Source organism: Cervus canadensis, chromosome 2 (assembly GCF_019320065.1).
Source record: "Cervus canadensis isolate Bull #8, Minnesota chromosome 2, ASM1932006v1, whole genome shotgun sequence".
Taxonomy (NCBI): domain Eukaryota; kingdom Metazoa; phylum Chordata; class Mammalia; order Artiodactyla; family Cervidae; genus Cervus; species Cervus canadensis.
In genome coordinates, this window is record NC_057387.1 from 83,598,869 (window position 1) to 83,618,280 (window position 19,412).

Consider the following 19,412-nt stretch of genomic DNA (forward strand, 5'->3'; position numbering starts at 1 on the left):
ATTCCCTTCAACAGTGTAGGAGGGATCCGTTTTCTCCACACCCTCACCAGCATTTATTGTTTGTGGATTTTTTGATGATGATCTTTTTGACTGGTGTGAGGTGATACCTCATTGTAGTTTTGATTTGCATTTCTCTAATAATTAGTGATGTTGAGCATCCTTTCCTTCAGTTCAGTTCAGTTGCTCAGTCGTGTCCGACTCTTTGAGACCCCATGGACTGCAGCACACCAGGTCTCCCTGTCCATCACCAAGTCCCAGAGTTTACTCAAACTCATGTCCATTGAGTCAGTGATGCTATCCAACCATCTCATCCTCTGTTGTCCCCTTCTCTTCCAACCTTTGATCTTTCCCAGCATCAGGGTCTTTTCAAATGAGTCAGTTCTTCACATCAGGTGGCCAAACTTATATTCAGGACTGATTTCCTTTAGGTTGGGTCGCCTTGCAGTCCAAGGGACTCTTGAGAGTCTTCTCCAACACCATAGTTCAAAAGCATCAATTCTTCAGTGCTCAGCTTTCTTTATAGTCCAACTCTCACAGCCATACATGACCACTGGAAAAACCATAGCCTTGACTAGATGGACCTTTGTTGGCAAAGTAATGTCTCTGCTTTTTAATAAGCTGTCTAGGCTGGTCATAACTTTCCTTCCAAGGAGCAAGTGTCTTTTAATTTCATGGCTACAGTCACCATTTCCAATGATTTTGGAGCCCCCGAAAATAAAAGTCTGTCACTGTTTCCACTGTTTCCCCATCTGTTTGCCATAAAGTGATGGGACCAGATGCCATGATCTTAGTTTTCTGAATGTTGGGTTTTAAGCCAACTTATTCACTCTCTTCTTTCACTTTCATCAAGAGGGTTTTTAGTTCTTCTTCGCTTTCTGCCATAAGGGTGGTGTCATCTGCATATTTGAGGTTATTGATATTTCCCCTGGCAATCTTGATTCCAGCTTGTGCTTTATCCAGCCCAGCATTTCTCATGATGTACTCTGCATATAAGTTAAATAAGCAGGGTGACAACATACAGCCTCGACACACTCCTTTCCCGATTTGGAACCAGTCTGTTGTTCCATGTCCAGTTCTAACTGTTGCTTCTTGACCTGCATACAGATTTCTCAGGAGGCAGGTGAGGTGGTCTGGTATTCCCATCTCTTTCAGAATTTTCCAGTTTTTTGCGATCCACAGTCAAAGCCTTCATGCTCAACATCAAAAAAAAAAAAAAAAATAGCACAATTAAAAAATGGGCAGAAGATCTAAATAGGCATTTTTCCAAACAAGACATAGAGATGACCAAAAATACCAAACTTTTTAGTCAAGCAAAAAGGTAAGCAATATGGTGGAAAGAGGATGGGCTTAAAAGCCAGAAGCCATAGATTCTAGTTCAGTTCTGCTCCTCACTGGCTATGTGACTTGGGCAACTGGCACTCTTCTTGGATTTATCTTTCTCCATCTCTGAAATGGTCATACATAGAAGATGTATACGTGTTTGAGTAATGAGTCAGTAAAAAGTCATGTATCATCTGAAAATCATTTACTGGGAATCTGATGTGCTAGGGGACACAGTTGACTAGATAAACCAGCCCCCTAATTTTGAAACTTGTGCTCTAGGGGAGTGGGAATGAGGAAGTCAGAACATAAAATAATGAAATAGACTGTTAAATAGTGATTCAGTGGTCAGTTGAAGACAGAGCAGTGGGATGGTCAAGACAAACTGGGTTGGGTAGTCAGGAGATGGTAATCTGGTAGCTAAAGCTGGAATGAGAAGATAGAAAAAAGCCACAGCTAGAGCTGGGGAGAGACAATCCAGCCTGAGGGAACCACTATACAAGACCTCCAGGTGAGCTTGGTGTTCCGTTAACTGAACACATCTTTGCTCTGTGTTCCTCCACTCTACCATAGGGACATGAGGATGCACAGGAAACCTACAGGCTCCACCATCACTGGACTTGGAGTGAGGTGGAAGAAAAGACACTTATTTATTAAACAGGTGATTGTCACACATACTGATGGATGAGTACTGGGATGATGAGCAGAAACTTGGGGTACTCCTGGAAAATATGACAGAAGCCTCTAACCTAGCCTGGGAAAGCTGGAAAGCCTTCCCTGAGGAGCTACCATTGAAGCCAAGATCAGATCAAGCAACATCAAAACAAAACAAGCCAGAATGGGATTTGAATTTGAACCAACCATTGGTCTACCTGTCCATGCCCACTCTTTAACTGGCTACACTGGGATTCTGCTGGACTCAAAGTGATGCGGCAGAAAGTGTTTATTCATTTGAAGAAAGCCCGGGACATTGCAGGAAAAGTACATGAGATACACTAAAGCAGCCAGTAAAACATTCACATCATCGCATTATCACCTATGGCAGGGGTTCTCAAACTTGGGCTCACATCAGAAGCCCCTAGTGGGTTTGGTGAAATACAGAGCACTGGCCCTGTGCTACCCTCTGGTTTCTGACTCGGGATGTTTGTGTGGGGCCTGATAATTTGCATTTCTAACCAGTTCCCAGGTGATGAAGCTGCTGCCAGTCTGAGAACCATACTTCGAGAGAACTGACTTAGAGGGGGTGCTTGAGTCTGTAGGTAGGACTTTTAGGGCTAAAGGAGTGTTTTCTAAAGAAACAACAGAGCTGGGGACAGGAGTTCCCAGGCCAGGGCATCTGGGACCCTTCCAGAAGGATCCTTTCCAGCCAGGTCTCCCCTTCACACTTCTCGTGGCCAATGGACCCAAAGAACAACACCTACTGTGGTTTTGGCATTTGTGTGCTAACAGGTCAATGCACTTAGATATTCACTTCTTTTCTGAGAGAGACAGAGCTGGGCTTTGCCAAGCCAAATACACAGACACCAAACGCACATTTCAGCTTGTCCTCTTGTGTAGTCTACCCTCAGTTCTTTTTTTCTCAGTCGTGTGGCTCCCAAGTGAATTGAAAGTGAAAGCATTAGTCACTCTTAGTCATGTCTGACTCTTTCGCAACCCCATGGACTGTAGTCTGCCAGGTTCCTATGTCCATGGAATTCTCCAGGCAAGAATACTGGAGTAGCCAGTGTCTTCTCCAAGGGATCTTCTAGATGCAGGGATCAAACCTGAATCTCCCACATTGCAGGCCAGTTCTTTACCATCTGAGCCAACAGGGAAGCCAACCTAAGTCCGTTTTAATTCTCTGCTGGGTCGGCTCCCAAAGATGCTGCTTTCATAGCTTCTGGGCTCCAACAGTGTCCAGACAAACCTACCAGGCAGCATGTGAGCATGTGAGTAAAGCAAGTCCTGGCTTTATTCCTGACCAATCACTTAGCAAGGACCCTTCATGGGAGACACTTCATCTCTCTGAGCCTTCATGGGATGGTGAGAGAGGGGCAGTAGCTCACAGGATTGTTGGGATCTTGGCAAGAGGTGATGGATGTTAAGCCTCTATGACATAGGAGGAACCCAGCAGGTTAGGACTGTCACAGCATTCTGTCTTGTAAAGTGGTGCTTGGCATAGAATAGCTGACTCATCTCCTACACTTCCCCAAGCCTCCAAAATACCCACGAGTGGCTGGAGGGGCCATCACTCAATGCCTATTGTATCCTCCTCTGTGGCATATTTCCAGGCCCTTGACATCTTTTGCCTGGATTATTACAATGGCCTCCAAAGGACTTACTTGCCTCCAGAGGGCCCCTAAAAGCCCTCATCCACATTTGTAAAGCAGAGGCCTGATTATGCCTGCCAAAAATTCTTCAGAGATTCTCCAGCATCCAGAGCAGGGATCATGTCCTCAGAGCCTACAGAAGGTAGAAGGAAATAGACATGAGTGCCAGGACCATGGAAAGGCAACGGGGAGCAGTAGGGATTATGGCATACCGAGACATCACAGTCTAAAGGCATTCAGACTCAGAATTCTGTAAAATCCTCTGTGGTCCAAGGAAAGCTTGCCTTGGCACTGAGTGTAGTCTTGGATTACCAGAGGAAGAGAGTTCCCCTGGTGTGTGAAATCCAAGCTCCTCAGCCTGGCTTACAAGGATCAGCCTCCTCCGCTTGCTCTGCCCTGCTGACTTGAAATTCACACAGCTGGCCAGCTGCTCTCAGTCCCTCCATACGTGCCATGCTGGTCCTCAGCTCTGTACAGAGTCTCCTACACGTGAACCTTCAAGCTTTGAACGCTCATAAATGTGAATGTACATTCCATCAACATCAGGCATGAATGAAACTGCAGGTTGCCACCCCCACTCTGTCTCCTATTGTTGATGATCCTTCAGCTCTATCATTTCCTACCTCCTCTCCCTCCTCCAGGCAGTAACTCTTCTTGCCTGTTCACTGAATCCCAGCCCCTGTATATCAGCTGTTGTACTGTACTACTGTACTTTCCAAGGTACTGTACTGTAAGATTGAAAATGTTTTCTTAGTTTTTGTGTTTGTCTATTGTTTACATGTTATTTATGTGGAAAGTATTACAAACCTATTACAGTTCAGTACTATATAACTGATTGTGTTAGTTGGGTACCTAGGCTAACTTTGTTGGACTTATATGAACAAATTCAACTTAAAAATGAGTTCTCAGAATAGAACGCATTCATATGCAGGGGACTTACTGTACCTTGCCCCTGGAGGAGGGCATGGCAACCCACTGCAGTATTTTTGCCTGGAGAATCCCTTGTACAGAGGAGCCTGGCAGGCTATATGGGCCATAGGGTTGCAAAGAGTAGGACACAACTGAAGTGACTTAGCATGCATGCATGTACTGTACCTTGATCAGGTCTAGAATGCTTTATTCTTACTCTTCACATGGCAAAATCCTGCCCATTGCTGAGAACTCGGTGCAGGCAACACCTCCTTAGGGAAGTCTTCTTTGTACTTACTCCTAGTTCTACTAGAAGGGTTATGAACCTTTTCCTGGTGCCCCAACAATATGTTGCTTTTCTCCTTTGTTAATATTCATCAAATGGTACTATTATTATCTCTTTTGTATCTGTCTCTCTGCTAAGGTGGAAGCACTTATGCTTAATTGCCAAATGTTAATAACCTCTGTACCCAACAATCACTATTTGTTAAATGGATGATTGGGAGGCAGGTATTCCCCACAGCAGTGCAGAGTCTGAACAGTGGCACAAGAGGTATACCCTTTAGCGACAGGAAGAAATTGGGAGAGGCATAGGACTGGTCTTTCTGCTCTCCCTTCCCATCACAAGAATGGATAGAGAACAATGAAAGTAACAGAACTGAGGAGCAAGAATGCCCTTGACTTTCTCTCTCAACCACTAAAGACTGTCTCCTCTTATTGCTGATTCAACGTCCCAAGAGAGAATCTGATTGTTAAATCACTTTAGGCCCATGGGACAACTGCCCACACTAGACTACCTTAAGATGCTCGCCAGACTGTATTGGCCGCCTATGGTCAGGGGTCCTTCTTTAGTCTAACTGGGATAGAATCATCTGCAAGAAAGCATGGTCACTTCCATGATTAGAAGCTCTTTGGAGGGACTTTGAGTGTGGCAGGTGAGTTCTGTAGCTTAGGTGGTACAGGGTTCAGGATTGAGGCAAATGAAAATTTCAGGAGGAATCCCTCACGGTTGTGCAGGGGCCTCTCTTGCTTTGCCCCCATCCTAGTCCTCATGGGTTTGCTTTTCTGCATGACTTCAAGGAAGTCCCTGTCTCTCTGCCCTTCAGTTTCCTCATCTGTAAAATCAAGGGGTCAAACTGTTGGGCCTGTTAGATTCTTTTTGGTTTTGAGACTCCTGTATATTCCCCCAGCTTCTAGAACAGTCCACCTTCCTACATCTTATCCTCTGGACTTTCCCCCTTTGTCTGAGGGACCTGATCATCTCTTCATTAACAGCCCTGGTCAAGCCTGGTTTGACTTCCAAGGGCCCAGCTCACAAACCAGTTAGCAAAGCCAGTCATAAAAAGAAAACATAACATCTGTTCTGGGCTTTCACAGAGGGCATGCTTCACATTCCTCCCCTCAAAGCAAACAGGATCAAACCTTGACCTGGGGCCAACCAAGGAGAAGTAACCTTCAGTGGGTAGGGTGCCATTTGATGCCCAGATGAGGTCACTTAACACACATTCATTGGTAGCCCTGAGGAATGAAAAGTATTTGCCTTCCCTATTAATCACTCAAAAAAAGTTATGAACATCTTGGATCAAACTGAAAGTATAAATCTTGCAGACAAAGGGGCCCCTTTGACTTTGAAAGTTTGAGTCTTACAGACAAAGGGCCCCCTTTGACTCCCACTTAGTAATGAGTTGGCCAAAAAGTTCATTTTGAATGAACTTTTAGACCAACACAATTAAAGTCCAGATAGGTTTGTTCCTCTGAGGTTAAGTGAGAGGACCACAGAGATAGGAAGAGGAGATAATGAGAAGAAGGGAGGAGGAGGCCAGAAGGTGTTATTCATCTAGTCCAATGTCAGATCCAATGCTTGAATCCAAGCTAAAAAGGTTGGTTCCTTCAGTCATCCTCCTCCAAAGGCAGCTCATTTTACAGTTGGATGGTAATGTTATTAGAAATACCTTTTATGACAATGAACCAAAATATATCTCTTTGATCCATCCCTATATTAGTCAATATGAAATTGGAATAAATCAATTTCTCTCCCAAATAGTTGCCCTTAAAGTGTTTGAAGACACATCCTATTTGAATCTCCTATCCCCCATGAAAAAAAAAAAAAAAACGAAAAAACAAACAAACAAAAAAAACCCACTATCTCTTTCAGTTCATCCTTATACATCATTTTCCAGCCACACATCCCCTCTGTTTCATCCTGACACACTCTTCTGGAATCATAGTGTATTTGTGACCTTCTCACAGTGTGGGGCCAGAACGACACATGATTGTGCAAGTGTGCAGATCAGATCAATCATCTCAACACACAGATACCACTAGGTGATGATAGAGTCAGGAAGGAGCCCAGTTCTGTTGATTCTCAGGTACCTGGGGCAGATGGAGAAATACCAATAAACCAGTAAGAGAGGGGACGAGCCTTTGCAATACACAAATGGTTGCATGGAATTTATCACGTGTCCCTGGTGGCTCCCGTGGACCACAGATCTGTGCAAAGCCAGCATGCCCATAGATGCAGAATCCAGATCTGAGCAACCACAGGTGCTATCAGCCAATCAAACCGATAATAATTCCATGGCTATTGTTAAAAAACTGATAATATAGTGTAGGGGGAAGGCCTGGATGAAGACTCAAGCCTCTTTGATTTACAGGCATGTTGCCTAAACTGTCTTCCCTACCTTGATTACTAACAACCATGGAGATGCTCGGTTCCCTTTAAGGTATATTTCCAAGAAACTATACCAATATGTCAGCTCATTTTTCCTGGCTTCTCTTAGCCCAATATTCCAGAAAAAAATTATTCCCTCATTTCATATGATACCATATTTTTCATTCTGCTTCTAACAATGCTGTGATTTCCTCTTTAAAGTATATATTAGTCCCATGAATATTGCACAGTATTACTATGGTAATGGAAAGCACTCTATTCTTAACTTACTCCTGTGGTTTCAGGGCTACATACTCAAAGACATCTCCCAAACTTTCACCCTGAACTATATTCTAAATCATGCACTATGTGTTTCCCATGGTACCTCTCCCTTTTAGGGTCCCACAGGTGGCTTCCCTTATAGCTCAGTTGGTAAAAAATTGGCCTGCAATGCAGGAAACCCTGGTTTGATTCCTGGGTCGGGAAGATCCACAGGAGAAGGGATAGGCTACCCACTCCAGTATTCTTGGGCTTCCCTTGTGGCTCAGCTGGTAAAGAATCCGCCTGCAATTAGGGAGACTTGGGTTCAATTCCTGGGTTGGGAAGATCCCCTGGAGAAGGGAAAGGCTACCCACTCCAGTATTCTGGCCTGGAGAACTCCATGGACTGTATAGTCCATGGGGTCACAAAGGGTCGGACATGACTGAGCGCCTTTCACTTTCACTTTCTCTCAGGTACTTGAAATTCCTCATCTCTCCTCTCTACCCAGACTTTAAATAATCTACCATAATTAATGGTCCAACTGAGTTGCTGAGAGAGAAAATTCACATTTCTTGAGCATCTACTGTGAAGCTTAACAACTGCATAGTACAAATATTATCCCTATTTTATAAAGAGGGAGACTGAGGTATACTGTCTCCTGCCCCACGTTTGATCCTTTAACAAATGCAGTGGGCTCTGCTTTCAAAGTACATCCAGAGTTCGAGTGCATTTGCAGTTTCCAGTCACCATCATCTCCTGCTGTGGTTACTGCAATAACCCCTGACTAGGTCTCTCTGTTTCTATGCTTGCTCCCCTAAAACTCAGCTTTGTAAAGTCCTGTTAAATTTCCATCTCACTTAAAACAATGTCCTTCTCATTGTCCTGGAGGACCTACATAATCTGCCCTCGGTTCCTCTTAGAACTCATCTCCAGCTGTGCTTTCCCCCACTCTCTCTGCTCCATCACATGGGCCCCCCGGCACTGCCCGTAAACACACAGAGTTGCTCTTGCCTGAGGGCATGGATACTAGCTCTTCTCTCCATCTGGAAGGCACCTCCCCCAGAGAGTCACACAGCTTGCACCCTCATTTCCTTCAGCATCTCGCTTCAGAGGTGCACCCATCCATAATCTTCACACACTCCCTTCTCTCCTCACCTGCTCATTTTCTTTTTCTTTCTGATGCATCTACAGACAATATATAAATTCAATTTTTATTTGTTTGTGGTCCAGCTCCTTAATAGAATATAAGCTTCACAAATTTTTTGTCTTGTGACAAAACCTATTTTGTCTTACATCTAGGAGGTGCTCAAGAAATAGCCAGTGAAAGAACGGTTAAGAAAGTGGAAGTGAATGTGTTAGTTGCTCAGTCGTGTCTGACTCTCGCAACCCAATGGACCATAGCCCGCCAGGCTCTTCTGCCCATTGGATTTTCCAGGCAAGAATACTGAAGTGAGTTGCCATTTCCTTCTCCAGAAGCTCTTCCTGACTCAGGGATTGAACCCGGGTCTCCCTCATTGCAGACAGACTCTTTACTGCCTGAGCCATCAGGGAAGCCCAAGACAATGACTAAGAGGCAACTGGCTAAGTGGGGAGGACCGAAGATACCATGGAATGCAGACCATCACCTACAAGAATTATTGGGAACAGGAAGAAAATATGACCTGGAAGGATAGGATAAGGAAGGGAGTCATGGAGAATGATTTCAATTATTTGAAAAGCTGGCATGCAGAGAAGAAGCAGATTTATTCTGAATTTTCCATTAGGTTAAACTAAGATACTGAGTAACTTGCCAGGTGGACAAAAAGGGTGTGGCAGGCATTCAAGCCTGAGAATTATTTGAGAACTGGGTTGATGCTGAGACATGGAAAGACATGGTTTGCTCGCCGAATACCAGTTACACCCCTACCCTCCAGCTGCCAATCATGTGTAGCTGGAGGGCGCATGGGGCCACAAAGATAAACCAGGTGGGCTGTATATGTCATGTCACGGAGTTCTGACTTACATTTTATTTATTTGTTAATTTATGTAAACATTGTATGCTTGCCATTTAATGAGAACATGTCCTATCCTAGGCTGTCTCCTGGGTCATGGGGATGAAGAGCGTGGAATATATAATCCCTGTCCTGAAAGGATAGTAATGGGCACTGAGCAAGTTCCTAATGGCCTCTGCACATAATAAATGCTCAAAAAATACTAGATGCCTGAATGCAGGCCAAATTTTCCTAGTTAACACGTATCACAATCCTGTGAAACAAATGAAATTTTACCCATTTTATACATGAGGAAACTAAAATTTAGAGTTTTCTGTCCCATCTTCATAGAATTAGTTAAATTTTGAGCCATCATTTAAATCCAGCTCTGTCTGGCATCAAAATATTTTCCTTTTCGGCATCATGTCCTCTCATTACCTCAAAGGAGCTCAAACTCTTATAAATGCCTTCATAGGCCAAGGAGGTACAAAGAGGAGGGCTGGGTCTGCTATCTACATCCAGGAGAATTTTGAGGCAGGCCATGAAAAATGAATGAGTCTCTTTAATCTCCTTGGCTAAATACCATACCAGGTACCTATGTTCCCAGAACTGCCTTGCCACCAATCTCTGGGAAGTAAGGGTTGCTGAGACTGAATGTTCCAGCCTTAGGTTGTACAGTCTGGGGTTAGAACACCAGCTTTCACTTTGATTAGCTATGTGACCCTGGGCATATCAAGTAATCTTCTTAGCTCTCATTCCTTATCCACAAAATAGGAATTAAAATTTGTACCTCCTGATACAATCACTACAGATCCTATGGCTGTCACAGGGAAATAAAGGAATACTATAAACAACTCTATACCTACAAATTCGATAATTTAGGTAAAATTAACCAATTCCATGAAGGACATAATTTGCTAAAACTTGCATGAGAAGAAATAGATAATCTGAACAGGCCTGTGTCTATTAAAGAAATTATTAATCCTAATAGATCAGTTAATAACCTTCCAAGACAGAAAGCACCAAGGCCAAATGGGTTCAGTGGTGAATTCTACCAAACATTTTTTAAAAGTTACACCAAATCTCTATAATCTTTTTGAAAGTATAGAAGTCAAAGGTATACTTCCTAACCCATTCTATGAGGTCAGCATTATCCTAATACCAAAAACAGACAAAGACATTGTGAGAAAAGAAATCTACAGACCAACTATCTCTCATGAACATAGATGCAAAACTCTTCAAAATATTAGCAAATTAAATCCAACAATATTTAAAAAGAATTATATACCACAACCAAGTGGGATTTATCCCAGGTAAGTAAGGCTGGTCGAAAATTAGAAAATCAGTTCAAGTAGTCCATTACATCAACAGGCTAAGGGGGAAAAAAAGTCACTTGATCACATGATCATATCAATAGATGCAGAAAACACATCCAACGACCATTCATAGTAAAAACTCTTAGTGAATTATGAATAAAGAAGAACTTCCTTGACTTGATAAAGAATATCTTCAAAAAACCCACAGCTAACATCACACATGATGAAAAACTCCAAGCTTTCACACTAAGATTGGGTACAAGACAAGGATGCCCCTCACCACTCCTTTCAACATCACACTGGAAGTTCCAGCTAATGCACTAACATGAAAAAGAAAAATAAAATAACGAGTATGCAGACCTGCGAAAAGAAAAATAAAACTATATTTGTCTAAAGATGATATGGTCATCTAAGAAAATCTGAATTGCTAAAAAACTCCTGAAACTAATAAGTGATTTTTACAAGATCACTTACTGTACAGATCAATATACAAAGGTCAGTTGCTTATACAAGTATCAGTGATGAACAAATGGAATTTGAAAGTAAAAATACAATATCATTTACATTAAAGCCCCCAAATGTTAAAAACTTAGGTATAAATCTAACAAAATGTGTACAAGATTCATGTGATTAAGACTAAAAATCTCTGATTAAAAAAATTAAAGAAAAACTAGATATATGCATAGGAAGATCGGTATTATAATGTCTGTTCTTTACAACTTGATCTATGGATTCAATGTAATCCCAACCAAACCCTTAGCAAGTTATTTCACGGATATTGTCAAACTAATTCTAAACTTTATGTGTAGAGACAAAAGCCTCAACTAGCCAACAAAGTTGGGTAAAACAAAATTGGAGGACTAAAACTATCCAACTTCAAGACTCACTATATAAAGCCATAGTAATCAAGATGGTGTGGGGTTGGTGAAAAAACAGACAAATAGCTCAATGGACAGACTGGAGAGCCCAGAGATTGACCCACATAAATGTAGTCAACTGATCGTTGACAAAAGAACAAAGGCAATGCAATGGAGTAAATAGAGTCATTTATAGAAATGGTGCTGGAACAATTGGACATACATAGGCAAAAAAACTCCAGGAGTTGGTGATGGACAGGGAAGCCTGGCATGCTGCGATTCATGGGGTCGCAAAGAGTCGGACACGACTGAGCAACTGAACTGAACTGAACTGAGGCAAAAAAAACACAAAAAACAAAAAACCCACAAATGTAGACAGAGACCTTATACCCTTCACAAAAGTTAACTCAAAATGGATTACAGACGTATATGTAAAACTTTAAAGTATGAGACTCAGAAGATACCATAGGAAAGAATGATGCATAGATGGTGCCTTTTTAGATATAACATGTGATTCATGAAAGAAATAATCATTAAACTGATCTTCACTGAAATTAAAAACTCCTGCTCTGTGAAAGACAATATCAAGAGAAGGAGAAGACAACCCATGAGCAGGAGGAAATATTTGCAGATGACATCTGATAAAGGACTGTTATCCAAAATATATAAAGAACTCTTAAAATTCAGTGACAGGAAATCAAACAACTTGATTAAAAGTTAGCTAAGAGCTTGACAGATATCTCACAAAGAAGATATACAGATGGCAAATAAACATATGAAAATAGCTCTCTGTCATATGTCAACAGGCAATTCAACTTAAAGAAATTGATATACCACTACATACCTATAAGAATGGCCAAAATCCTGAACGCTGACAACAGGAAGTGCTGGCAAGAAAATGGAGCAACTGGAACTCTCATCCACCGCTGGTGAAAATGCAAAATAGTACAGTCACTTTGCAAGAGTTTGGCAATTTCTTACAAAGCTAAATATATTTCACCATTTGATCTGGAGGTAATAATCATTGAAAATTTATGTCTAAAGAAAAACCTACACACAGATGTTTATAGCAGCTTTACTTACAATTGCCAAAACTTGGAAGCAACAAAGATACACTTCAGTAGGTGAATGGATAAATAAACTATAGTACATCTAGACAATGAACTATTATTCAGCCCTAAAAGTGATGAAAAGGAAACTTAAATGCATAATTTCTAAGGGAAAGAAGTCAATCTGAAAAGGCTACATACTTTATGATTCCAACTATAGGATATTCTAGGAAAGGCAAGACTGTGGAGACAGAAATATTAGTGGTTGCCAGAAGTTGGGAAGGGGCAGGGAGGATGAATAGGTAGAGCACAGAGGATTTTTAAGGCAGTGGAAGTACTTATGTACAATGTTATAATGATGGATATATGTCATTATACATTTGTTCAGATCCAGAGAATGTACAGTACCAAGGGTAAAGTATGGATTTGGGGGTAATTATGATTGCATCTGTCTGCAATGCAGGAGACCTGGGTTTGATTCCTGGGTTGGGAAGATCCCCTGGAGAAGGAAATGGCAGCCCATTTCAGTATTCTTGTTTGGAAAATCCCATGGACGGCGGAGCCTGGTAGGCTACCGTCCATGGGGTCGCAAAGAGTCGGACACGACTGAGAGACTTCACTTTCACTTTCTTTCACTTTCATAATGTGTGAAGGGGCTTCCAAGGTGTTGTTAGCAGTAAAGAATCTGCCTGCCAATGCAAGAAAAATAAGAGACCAAGGTTTGATCTTTGCATGCGGAAGATCCCCTGGAGGAGGGCATAGCAACTCACTCCATTATTCTTGCCTAGATAATCCCATGGACAGAGGTGTTTGGCAGGCTACAGCCCATAGGGTCACACAGAAGTCAGACACCACTGAAGCAACTTAGTACACATGCATGATGTGTTAATGTAGGTTCATCAACTAAAACAAACATAATACTCTGGTGGGCAATGTTTGTAACGAGGTAGGCTATGCATATATGGGGACAGGTGGTGCCTAAGACATCTTAGTACTGTCTGTCAATTCTGTCATGAACCTTAAACTGCTCTAAGAAAAAAAAAATTAATGAAAACATTATACTTCTCATAGCAGATCATTAGGGAATTCAGTGATATAAATCATGTAGAATAGTTAGCAAAATTCCTGGCTCAAAATAAGTGATCAATGACTCTCAGCCATGGTAATGAAGTTAACGATGATGGGGATATTCTCGCTCCAGCTGACAAAGCCAAGCACACGTCTGATTAACAAGGTCAGCTTAGAGGATTTCAGTATGAAAATATTCAGAAAAAAAAACTGGGACCCCCATCCTTCTCGGCCAAGAAGGGTTTATTTTTGCTCTGTTCTAAATCTTTTTCAATGAATTATTTTAAGGAAATAACTATGACCTCTGTATGGGGTCTAATCAGAATGCCTTTGTGTGTGTTAGTTGCTCAGTCCTATCCAACTGTTTACGACCCCATAGGCTGTATAGACCCCATAGAGCCCAACAGGATCTTCTGTCCATGGAATACTCCAGGCAAGAATACTGGAGTGGGTAGCCATTTCCTTCTCCAGGGGATCTTCCCCACCCCAGGGATCAAACCTGGGTCTCCTGCACTGCAGGCAGATTATTTATTGTCTGAGCAACCAGGGAAGTCCCATTAGTATGCCTATAAATGTATATATTCAAGAATATTAATACAAAACACTTTTCAAAATACCTTTTGCTTTTGGGATGCTGGTATGCATTGTATGTTAAGTCTTGGCTGCGCTCTAGGCAGCTGCTCTAATATTTCTGCTGAGGCAGGCAGGGTCCACCACCCAAATGCATTTCATCTAAGTGCGATTTGGTCTGGGACATCTTGGTAATCAGGGGAGACAAAGCAGATTGAAAACATGTGAGCAGCCAGTTTCCCAATGAGATGAGACAGGCTCTGTTGATAAAAACCACTCCACACTGGGCATGGGTGGGATGTGGTGAGGGAGAGAGGGAAGCCCAGGGTCAGGTTGTGATGAGGAGGTAGGAGTTTGGTCAAGCCCAGGGTCTGTTTGGGATGCCAGCCATGAGAAAGCAAGCTTCAGCACAGCTGTGTCAGATGTGGACTAACCCCACATATTTATATTTCAAAACCCATTTCCCGGGGCGGATTGGAGGTGGGGCGGATTTTGGGAAATCACAACATGTTGTTAAAGTCAGAAAATCCTTGGATCTTGGTATTCTCCCCAGAATCCACAACATTCAGTATGAGGAAAACCTGAGAAATGATCCACTCTGACTTGAGAATCTAATATGTGCTTTTCTTACTTTTCCTCTAACTATCCCAGAAGCGATTACTCAGGTTCAGAGAGGAGCAGTAATTAGTATTTGAAGACCTGAATGTCCTAGAAAGGCCCTGGGAATCTACTGGGGAGCAGAGAAGGAGGGAGATCATGGTTTATGTCATCTTACAAATTGTGAGCAGGGCACTGGAAACTCAGCCAGAGATGCGGGCAGCCAGTGAACAAGGCCTGTTCCAGGTCATTCTGGACTTCCCATTTGAGATGAGGGAGGAGCAGTCATTCCTATTCCCTTGAAAATGATTCAGTCAAGGCCATCATGTCAACCTTCTGGACCGGGGAGCAAGACAAAAACAATACCCACTCAGTCTGCTAGAAGGAAGTTATCATGACTTGTCCTTATTTTTGTCATATTGGAAGTAGGTTTGTCATATAGAATACAGGATGCCCAGCTAAATCTGAATGTCAGATAAATAATGAAAAGTTTTTATATAAATATGTCACAAATGTTGCAAGGGATAGACTTTAAAAATTATTTGCTTTTTACCAGAAATTTGAATTTAACCAGGTATCTTGTATTTTTATTTGCCTAATTTGGAAATTCCTTCCACAAGTCACTAGATAACATCTTACAAGCATCCCTTTGCAAGGGTGGAGGGTAGTGTGACATAGCACAACTTTCTGTGAAGATGTGAGTGATGATGGGAGTGAGACTCCCATCACTGAGACTTCACCTGGCAGTTCCCACCCCTCACTCTTCAGCTCCTAAGGACCATGGACCCTGAGTCAACGGCTTGGGTTTGAACCCTGGTTCTATAAATAGTTAGCTGTATGACCTTATGTTAAGTAACACAATTCTGTGTTACTAACTTTCTAATTTACAAAATGGAAACAATAATAACAATAGCCTTCAAAAGTATTTTTTAAAGCATAAAAGTATCTATACTTAGACCAGTGTTTGGCCCATGGAAGAAATAAATGTTAATCTTTATCATTCTTCTTCTTATTCCTTGTAACTGTATATAAAAGGAGTTGGGCTAGTGAGAATCCTGTTGTCACATCAAAGCTGGGGCAGAATATTTTGTAGCTTTCTATTTTATATTGGAATCTAGCCGATTAACAATGTTGTAATTTTTTCCTGTGCATAGCAGAGAGACTAAGCCATACATATACATGCATCCATTCTTCCCCAAACTCCCCTCCCATCCAGGCTGTGGGGCAGAATTTTGGATCACTGAAGCCTTTGTGGAACCACTGTAGTCCAGAGAAGATGAAGGCTTTCTGGACATTGAGTGCTATCCTCTTATTTTATAGGTGAAGAGAAAACTTGAGGCAGAGAGGCCAAGTGGCTGGCTCTAAACTTCACAGGTGGTTGATGGTATGGTTTTGGGGTGAAAAGGCAGATATTCCTTTGAATTGAGTTAACTGTAGACAACTTCGGCTAGAATCACAGAATTAGACGATTACAGAGCCACGGGCTACAGCTATGGCAAAATTTGCACCAGGGTCAGCTTAAGATGAGAGATACCGACCCAAGAACCCAGTGTTAAAGAGTTCTCTTCTCAGTTCTGCCTTGATGTTTGCTACGTGTCTTTTGGCAAGTTCTCACCTTTTCTGGCCTTCGGTGTTCCATCTGTTCAACAGAGATAATCATCTTAGTTCTGTCCACTTCCTAGGGCTATTGCAAAACCTTTGGAAGGACTGACACTCTGGCCGCCTCCCCAAAACTCACTACCCCATTTTGCCCTTTTGGCCTCTCCCCAGCTCATCAGAGCACTGCCTTCCTTCACGTCCTTGGCTTCTGGCCCTCAAAGGTCTAGGATATCTGGGCCTCAGCTGACTGATGACCAGCAGATTCTAGTAAGTGGGGTGAGGGCGCAGATGGCTCCTTCCTGGTGGTTTAGAGCCAGGCAAAGACAGCCTCTGAACTCAGCTCTCAAGCAATGCTTCTTGAATTGAGCAGTGACTTTGCTAAAAAGCAAGTCTGATCTTGACACTTACCAACCTAACACTTGTGTTATAGGTGTTAAACTGGTCCCTTCCCACACTGTTATATATTACCTTTCACCTAGTTACCTCCGCTCAAATCCATTGTTTACTTGGCCAGTGAGAGTTCTTATCGAACTAAAACCTCATTAAGATACCTATCTGCTTAAAACCCATCATCCACTGCAGAGATTTGAGTTGTTTGTGGGTTTTTAAAGTTTATGGATAGCCTTCAGCAAATCTGTGAACATCCTGAAATGTACACCCTAGTTCTATTTGTGTGCACATTAACTTTGTTCAGATTCTCAGAGGGGTCTGTGACATCTCTCACACCACATACTTCCCAGTCCCTCCTCCTCCTAAAATAGTTTACAAACCTCTGATCCACAGAATCAAGTCCAAAGTCTAATTTGCAAGGCATGCAAAGCCCTTCTTGATATACTGTCTTCATTTTGAAGTCTCTTGTTCAATTGCTCAAACAAATATCACTATTCCTCACCTCCCTGCCTTTGCTCAAGGTTTGCCCTCTGATTTGAGCATCTTCTTCCCATTTTTCCTGCTGACCTTTCTCACCTGATTGACTCCTACATAACTACTGTAACTCAATTCAAGAGTTCCCTCTTCCAGAAAGCTTCCTCTGACCCCCTCTTCCATCCCAAACTAGAGGAGAGTTCCCTCCCTGGGCTATCAAAATGCAGATGCATCCACTTCTCTAGAACTGCACTAGTCACACTGTACTCCCATGAGATGAAGCTCTTCGAGGATAAGACTGTCTCACTCATCCTTTCCCTCTTCTCTTTCCCTTAAGCCAGTGGTCCTCAGGGATCAGCAGCATCCTCATCACCTGGGACCTTGCTAGAAGTACAAATTATTAGGTGGGTCCCACCCCAGACCCACTGAATCAGAAACCGGGGGTGGGGCCAGCAAGCTGGGCTTTAACAGGCCTTCCAGGGGATTCTGATGCCCACTCAAGTCTGAGAAGCACTGACCTCAAGAGATTCTCTTATCTCTTGCCTGGTCCACTGGGACAGCTCCTGACTGAGCTTCCTCATCTGTTACTTTCCAGTCTGTTCCCCACACTACAGTCAGAGTACTTTGTTGTAACATGGTGGCACAGTGGTAAATAATCTGCCTGCCAATGCAGGAGACATCAGAGATGCAGGTTCAATCCTTGGGTCAGGAAGATCCCCTGGAGTAGCAAATGGCAACCTGCTCCAGTATTCTTGCCTGGAAAAGTCCCTGGACAGAGGGGCTTGGTGGGCTACGGTCCATGGGATTGTAGAGAGTCAAACATGACTGAGTGATTGAGTACATACAGCTCAACATGTCAGGGCCCTGCTCAAAAGCCTTAAGTGGCTTCCTTTTTCCCTTAGAATTAAAGACAGACCCCTCACCATGGCCTACAAGATCCAGCCTTGGTTTGATCTCCAGCCTTGCCCTGAAGTTCCCCACCACTAACTCTCCACCATCGGACACACTGGCTTGCTCTCTTGCTTTTAACTTCTTAGAGCAGCAATCTCTTCCTGCCTTGGGCCTTGTGCTGGGACCAGGGAAAGGGCATAAACGAGTCACCTTCTCTGCCCTTGAGGAGGGGCAGTCAAGTAGGAGACACAGATATGGACACAAATAAACATGCAGATTATAGGAAGCAAAGGAACAGAGTTGGGCATGTCGTGGACAAGCAGGCAAGATTAATTCCATCTGGGGATTTCCTTTCTGTGGCCATTTCCGACTGTTTCAAAGCTCTAAGGGGAAGATTTCCCCATTTGAACATTCCAGCTCTAGTTATCCCATGGCCCCGAGCCTCAGTCCCCACATCTGTAAAACGGGCCAGGGGCAGGGCCACATCAGGATGCATGCAGTGCGCACTTGGGCACAGGGCGTGCCTGTCGCAGGGGCACAGCAGGGCCACGGTTCTCCCTTGTTTCTGGAGCAGATCCAAGTTTAGATCTTGGGGACACCCGAGCCTCAAAAGAAAATTGAGTATGTCCTGAAAAAAAATGAGTTCAGCAGCAAGCTTGGGGTTAGGCCTAAAGAGAAAGGAAATTTCCCCTCCACATTGAGAAATCTCCCTCCTGTGGGTGTGGTAGTGAATGTGAAAGTGGAACCTCCCTCCTGGCCCCTGCACTTACCAGAAGGGGCACTGAGCCTTGCAAAGGCCTTACAGAAAGAGCAGCTGTTGAACAGGAACTGGGGCCACTGGTTCTGGGAAGCTGGGGGCTTCTGGGGCAGCGCCCAGAGGCCCAGTGTTTACGAAGCCCAGAAGCACCTGCACTAAGACTGTGTTAGACACAGACCAAATCATGGTGAGCTCTTGGCACATCCTCCAGAGAGAAAGCCAGGATCACTTCTCCAGGGCTCAGAGCTCCCAGATTCCCAGATAAAACAGTGCAGCTATGGCCACCAGGAGGAGGTGGGGGATGCAGAAGAGGCTGAGTGGGTTAGATATTCCTATATTCATTCATTCACTACTAAATTCTTCATCTGTCAAATGGGGAAAAGAAGTATTTTTGCTCTCTATTTGGGATACATATAGTGGGGAAG

General features: G+C 43.1%; 1 long non-coding RNA gene across 1 annotated transcript in view; it reads right to left on the minus strand.

The window, feature by feature from the left end:
• Window positions 1–1,138: 1,138 nt before the first annotated feature.
• LOC122436908 overlaps window positions 1,139–19,412 on the minus strand; it is a 273,990-nt gene continuing 255,716 nt past the window's right edge. Inside the window, exons 10-11 of the long non-coding RNA XR_006268152.1 lie at window positions 3,642–3,762; window positions 1,139–1,193 (exon numbers count right to left, since the gene is read on the minus strand). This is a non-coding gene — a long non-coding RNA (uncharacterized LOC122436908). The remainder of the gene's footprint in view (window positions 1,194–3,641; window positions 3,763–19,412) is intronic.